Source organism: Anneissia japonica, unplaced genomic scaffold (assembly GCF_011630105.1).
Source record: "Anneissia japonica isolate Jap-2015-1 unplaced genomic scaffold, ASM1163010v1 scaffold1060_len253145_cov167, whole genome shotgun sequence".
Taxonomy (NCBI): Eukaryota; Metazoa; Echinodermata; class Crinoidea; order Comatulida; family Comatulidae; genus Anneissia; species Anneissia japonica.
Window position 1 is genome coordinate 101,505 of NW_022735641.1, and position 6,834 is coordinate 108,338.

At 35.6% G+C, this 6,834-nt stretch overlaps 1 long non-coding RNA gene across 1 annotated transcript; it reads left to right on the forward strand.

The window, feature by feature from the left end:
• Nucleotides 1-410: 410 nt before the first annotated feature.
• LOC117116644 lies at nucleotides 411-6,589 on the forward strand. The gene is made up of 3 exons (XR_004446796.1): nucleotides 411-552; nucleotides 6,032-6,180; nucleotides 6,437-6,589. It is a non-coding gene; the product is annotated as an uncharacterized LOC117116644 (long non-coding RNA).
• The last annotated feature ends 245 nt before the right edge of the window (nucleotides 6,590-6,834 follow it).

The window sequence follows — 6,834 nt, forward strand, 5'->3', positions numbered from 1 at the left end:
ATTATATGTAAATAATTGTTAGTTATTTTTCATTATTTCTATACAATTATTTCTTACCCTTTCCTTATTTATATATAATGAAATAATTGAACTTATTATATACGGTAACCGGTAGGTTATAAATAGGCCTATGTCCTTTCAATAATTATATGATGATATCAGTAAACTAATTGTTTATAAATAATGAAAACGTATATGTAATTATTTACATATAATTGTTAAGATATAAATGCATTATATATAAATAATTGGTGATATATTCAATTTTATGTTAAATAATGAGTTTATTCATAAATAATTGTGTTAAATAATAAATTTACACTTGGCGCCTCATAGATGGCATTACCTAGGCCAAGACCGTACTGTGCAGCGTGCCAAAGACTAGTATTTGAGCATGCGGTGGTGGTGGTGCTAACCAAGAAGTCTTTGGTGATAGTGAGTGCTTTTATTTTAAACTACTGCCGACAGTTTTATTAAATACTGAGAAGAAGGAAGTGGTGTAGATGTTGTTGTTACGCTTTCGTGTCCTGGATGTGCTCAACATTTCACGTAGTAAGTTTCATATTATTTATTCATCAATCTTGTTCCAACAATACAGTAGTATAGTAAAGTACTGTAGAGGATCCTGGTGTTTGTTGATTAAAGAGGATGACACAGACGATCGGGCGCATTTCCATACAAGCCCAACACTGGCTTACCTTGGACGATCCGGCCCACAAGGTGTGCTCGACCGGGCCCACGTTCTAGAAAATAGGCTCCCAGTGGGAGCGCGTGTCTACTGCCAAATTTAATAGAAACGGTGATGTCGAAAGTGATTAATGAAATAATGGTATTCAGGGAGTTGTTATTAGCCTGGTTCACGTCGAACTTTATCCAGATATACCCGTCTTGAAACATGATACGATAATCCCCTAATTGCGTTCGATCCCAAGTTTGAGCCAGATAAACAGCCAGCCAGTTTCTGGCCGTCGACGTCATATGGAAAGGCTTGTTTAATAAAACATCTACTGTATTTTACGAACCTCTAGTACCAAGTGGTACTTGTTAAAAAAAAAATTGTAAACTACTGAAGAAAAGGTGTGAGTTTCCACTACTAGTACCTAACCTGACCGACCTGTACGAAACAACGACAGTGCAGCAGTGTGTTCTATCGCAATCTAAGTAGTAGATTCTCCAAGCCCTAGCTAATTTACCTTTGATAAAAAACGAATTATTTTAATCGCTAGCTAGCATTCTTCCATTTAACAAAATATTGTTTTAATTTTCGTTAAAACGTCTGGACATTACTGTCCCGTTTTGTAGTTTTTAGATTGCTTAATTGTGTTGTTTACATGCACTTCCCGAAAATCTAGCTTTGTGGTGTCAAATAAGTTGCTGACTTCCACACACTTTTATTTCGTCATCATAAACATGTGCACTCATTTTAACGACTTGGCTTTGGTGGTAGTTTGTTGAAACTGAATTAATAGCGACTATTATAGCAGAAATGGAAAAGATTGAATTGTCAATAAATAAATACAACAAATCTGATTTTATTATTAAGAAAAATATACATTATCACTTTGAAAAACGTACACAATCAGACTTTTTAACGTAATATCGACTATTCGTAAAACGGAAGTTTGCTGGGTTTTTACCCTTAATATTACAAATCATTTCTGAAAACCAGACTAATGAGACTACTTCGATGCTGTTGTTAGCATTGTTGGAGTATGTTGTTGCCAGCCAGAAGATGATAATGGTGGTACAATACAACAACGCTGGCTTAGATGCCTACGTTACATAATCGTGTCCTTGTAATCCGAGCCGACTTTACCGTTAAGCAAGTTAATTTACCGTTATTCTAGTAAAGTTAAGTCACTTAACTTTAAGTCACTTAACCCTCTGGATACCGGATTCTTTTTTCTAGTGCAAACCCTTGAATACCGGATTCTTTTGCAGTGTAACAATGTTTTTTGCATTTTTTGAGTATACGTCGTTCTGGTGGATTTTTGGGAACTTTCTGTAAATTATACAGAAAATTGTTTCAAAAACAAAGAAAGCTTATAGAATAAGCTTTCATTTGATGTATAATTTATATTTTTGGGAATTTTTTTTTCATAATATAATATGATATAATATATATATAATATAATAGAAATGACAGAAAAATGCTACATATAAATCGTCAGCAAAAACCAGAAAAAAAATAAATTATAGCCAAAAAAAAATAAAAACAAATATAAAACATTCCTATTCCACACAGTTATATAATTTATTTACCCAACCATCCAAAACTATAAGCGCGATCTTTCCATTCAAAAGCGTCGACTACCCTCACATTTCTAGGCCTAGGCTCATCTTCATCAAGAACATCTCCGCTTGAACTGCTTGAAGCCCCACCGTCATCATCGCTAACAGGCACGTCTAAGTCTCGCACATCTAAAAATTAACCTTAATCGTTGTCTGAATACAAAATCAGGTCAATCGCTTGCTCAGCTGTGTACACATTTTTGTGCGGCCATTTCTTTTTTTTCATATCTGATTTTTGTAATTATCAAGATAATATAAAGTAATTAACTTTATTTGATGGACACCATTATGTGCTAGCTACATAAGTTTTTTGTAGAGTTCAGTTTGTTCTTCATATTAAAATTTTGCCAATATGATCACTATTAACACATTTTTGGATTCCCATTTATTTTAGTATGTATATTCTAAAAGAATTCTTTGAAAAATGGTGCAAGATAATGTGGTAAATTCTTACTTAATGAAAAGTTAAAAATATGTGGAAAATTTCAAAAGTTGAATTATGAAAATCGGTGAAAAATTGTTAAACTTATGTCCATTTTTGTAAGATTTGTATTCCGTGTTAAATAAAAATTCTATTGTCCTCTCTAGGATATGCATCTACTGTATTATATTTTTGATAAAACAGGAAAATATGTACTCTATCTATACCTAAAGGCTACGGTCACAAGCCTCAAGCCTGGCTTGACTCGCCGTGGGTGTGATTTCTAGCCAGGCTCGAAATTCTGGGTCGGTAACACTAGTTGGATTGACCTCCAAATTATGAAAGTCGAAACAGCAGAGCCGTAGAGAGAGAGTTTGGCCAACTCTGTTTCACAGGATTCGATATACTGTACGCGTGTGTGATTGGGTGGATCGCAATCAAAGATTTTACACCAGACGTGCCTGAACCACTCTTCTTCAACTGATCTTTTATCAGCTTGTATTGGGCTCGCAATGCCTTCACTCTTGTTTGAATTTGGGCCGTCGTTCTCTTCTCAGGTCCGAGACTGGCTAATTTGTCAACAAGCATGCCAGAAATTCCCGCTTTGTTGTTTGTTTTTTTATTTTCTATCCGGTCTCTCAGCTCGGGTTGGCCCCACAAATCTATCAGGTCAGCAGTTTCCTGGTCGCTCCAAATCAATCGCATTATTATTAATTAAAATTTGAATTAACTTTTATGAAAAGTAATGATTGCGTCTTGATTGAACACACATGAAGAATCGCGGGTTTTTTTATTCATCGACGGTGATTGGTCGACAGCCGACGAGGAAATGTCAATCTCAGTCACGCCAGGGTCAATCCAGGGTCAGTATGGGTGCTGAGCCGGGATCGAGATAGGTAGATTGAGACCGAGGTCACGCCAGGCGCAAGTCGGTGCAGATGCGGTCACATTACGAAAATCTCACCCGCGGTGAGTCAAGCCAGGCTTGAAACTCTAGTGTGACCGTAGCCATAGTATCTTATTGACATCCCCAACAGATAACAAGTAACACTTAATTTATTAGCATATTCATTTTTAGGTAATTGTGCAATCAATAGTCATATGTCAATTCCGTTGTTAAAAATCATGTCCTTTCCAGAATACAAATAGTTGGTATTTTTCTGACTAGTAAGGATTTCACCATTTCATGTTCCAGTGATACAACATAAACACCCCTACTTCTAATGAAATGACATATCATTTGGTGTTAATTACATTTTGTAAATCCTTTATCCACCATCATGTGTTTTATTTAACACATGTCCTCTCCAGGAAGAAGATGCTGTGTGTTTAAAAGTGTAAACAAACAACTAAATTACATTTAGAAATGCAGTGTTTGTAAATGTTTTTGTTCATCTTATCACCAACTATCATTTTGATGTACTTCTTGTATAAATTATTGCTAAGTTGTTTTGTTTTTTTAATGGTTTCCTTCAGGCAGTATGCTGAAGTTGACTTATATAGCAGTATTATTCCATACCAATTGGTAAAATTGCATGTTTTAAGCTGATTTCCAGTGCTTTACAATCACTGTCTATTAAGGAAAAAATAAATATATTTTAAAAAAGAGTAGTATTCCAGATAACTTTCATACAAATAAATTACATATTCTTCTGGAGAGGACATGTATTTTTAACTTTGATGTTCAAAGGTCACTGGATAGCTGAAATATAGCTTTTGTGAAAAGCAGGTGGAAAATTAAATGACTCTTAATTAATCTTTGATTTTTAATCAATTTTGAGGATATTTCCCGTATGATTAAAATCGTAACGGTACTGGGTTTGGTCTACAGGAGCTCGTGTTTCGTACAGGTCATTCCATTCATAGAAAAAGCCTTTAATGGTGAAAGCGTACCTGTCATTAGCCATAGTAGCCTAGGACAATAAATAACACCGGCTGTATAAAATTTATTGTAAGATTGAAAATGTTAATCTTATTATTGTAGTACTGATATTATGTACACGTTATAGTTATTGTTATTTATTCATTAAAGACCATCTAAAATGACATGTTCTTGTTACTTTCAAAATGTCATAAAACAATAAAGAATTATATAATAAAAAAATGTGTGGCTTTCCTTTTATTTTTAGACAATGCGTTTTTCTGAAAAAATGAGTTTTAAATCACCTATTTTTATGGATTCTGTAGTCCTAAGCCCCGCCTTCTGAATTTGACCCACATTTGACCTTTACCGGATATGACATACACTCTGTACAACATAACACTCGATGTTCGCGGCATTGGCTACACAAACATACAGTGATCGATAGTATTCAGCACAAAACAAAGTTCTATAGAAAGTTTTCCCGATTAATTTGAAGTGTCAGTATGCCCCGTTGTGTGGCTGCTGGTTGTGATAGCAACCATTCACACAACATTAGTTTCCACCAGTTTCCAAAGGATGAAATTTTAAGGAAGAATTGGAATGAAGCAGTCTCGAGAACCAGGCTTCACTTCCAAGGATCTGCTCATTCTGTTTTATGCAGTAAGCATTTTGCACCGGACGATTACGAACCGAGAAGTGTATTAGCTCAAAGTATTGGGCTGTCTGGTCGTAATACCATGAGACTGAAACAAGGAGCAATTCCTAGTATATTTACGAAGCCAAGTCGCCCAGGACATTTGCTTTGCAACGAAATGAAGAAACGTCGTCGGTCAACGGCCTATGAGAAAAGAGAAAGAGCAAGGGTGAGTGCGACGTTGCGTTGGCCTAGATGTTTAACAGCCTAGGCCCTACCCGGCTAACAATATTACGTTCTAAGAACATTATAATAACATTACAGTTTGGTGATAAAAACGTTATTTTGTAGAACCATATGTACGTACTATAATCTCACAACTTTTGAATGTTTTTACAACATTGTGTGAACGTTATTTTGTGACATAGGCCTAACCACAACGTTCGCGAACGTTTTGTGTTTGCTGGGTAGCTATATAGTATCACACTACCCTATCCCACCTAGCTAGGCCTAGGCCTTTTTCTTCTTTTTAATCGGAACTAATAGTGGTGTAGCCCTCAGTATGCGCTATCTAATCTACTTAGGCCCAGCACTTTCGCGACTTATAGGCAAGGGCTACCCTACTACTACTACACACAGGCAAATTACTTCTACTCCAGGAGGCTAGGCCTAGCCTATACTTTTTACACAGTAAAAGTGCCTCAAAAGTGCAGGTAAATAATTTGTTAATGTTAGCAATAATAATGTTGAGCTAGATTGTTGTTGATTTGTATTAAGCAGAAACATGATTTATTTCCTATGTAACATTTTATTTGTGCAGGACCTTATTGGCTGTCCTGAATTATAATGAAAACGGAGGTCGCTCACAAGCATCGACAGTGGATGGTGCAAGCCACTACGCAATAACTTTCCCAGAGTTCAAGAAAGGTGGTGCCGTTGTCAGACCAGTGATGGTTGCAGCAAGTTATGGTAAAAATTTAATCGAACAACAATAAAATCACTTAGTAGAAAACTTTTTTTTTTCTTTTAAATCAAACTTTATTTCTTTCTCATACTTAAACTATTGGATCATTTAATACGTTTTGCAATATGTTGACAAATGTTGGTTGTCATGGTTATTTGATATAGTTGATAAACGACAATAATACTAACATTCTCAGTAGAGAAGTGTATATTTAAAACAGGTTTTTCTTTTATATGGAAACTACTTTGTCATATTTTTCAGAGTATGTAGACAAACTGTTGGACCTTGTGGTTAATCGCTGTAATGAGGGAGTTACCAGCCAAGTCAAGTAGATATTCCATCGTTTCTTTGCAGCAGCTTTGAGCGACCTGACAAAGCAGAGGTTATTGCTGCTCACCGCACACGTTCCTTGAAGTGGACTAAAAAGTGATATATATATATATATATATATATATAGTATGCAGGAGACCGTTGTAAAAATATGCTTCAGTATTTATTTATAGACTTGGATATAAAACCCGCGTAATGCTCGGACCTGAACTTGTTCCTGATTTTGGCAACAACACATGATGGTAAAACCACACGGTTATCTTTGCCCAAGTACCCCTGTGTCCATTTGACAAAGTTCCTGTATCCAGTGTGCCTGTATTTCCTGTAAA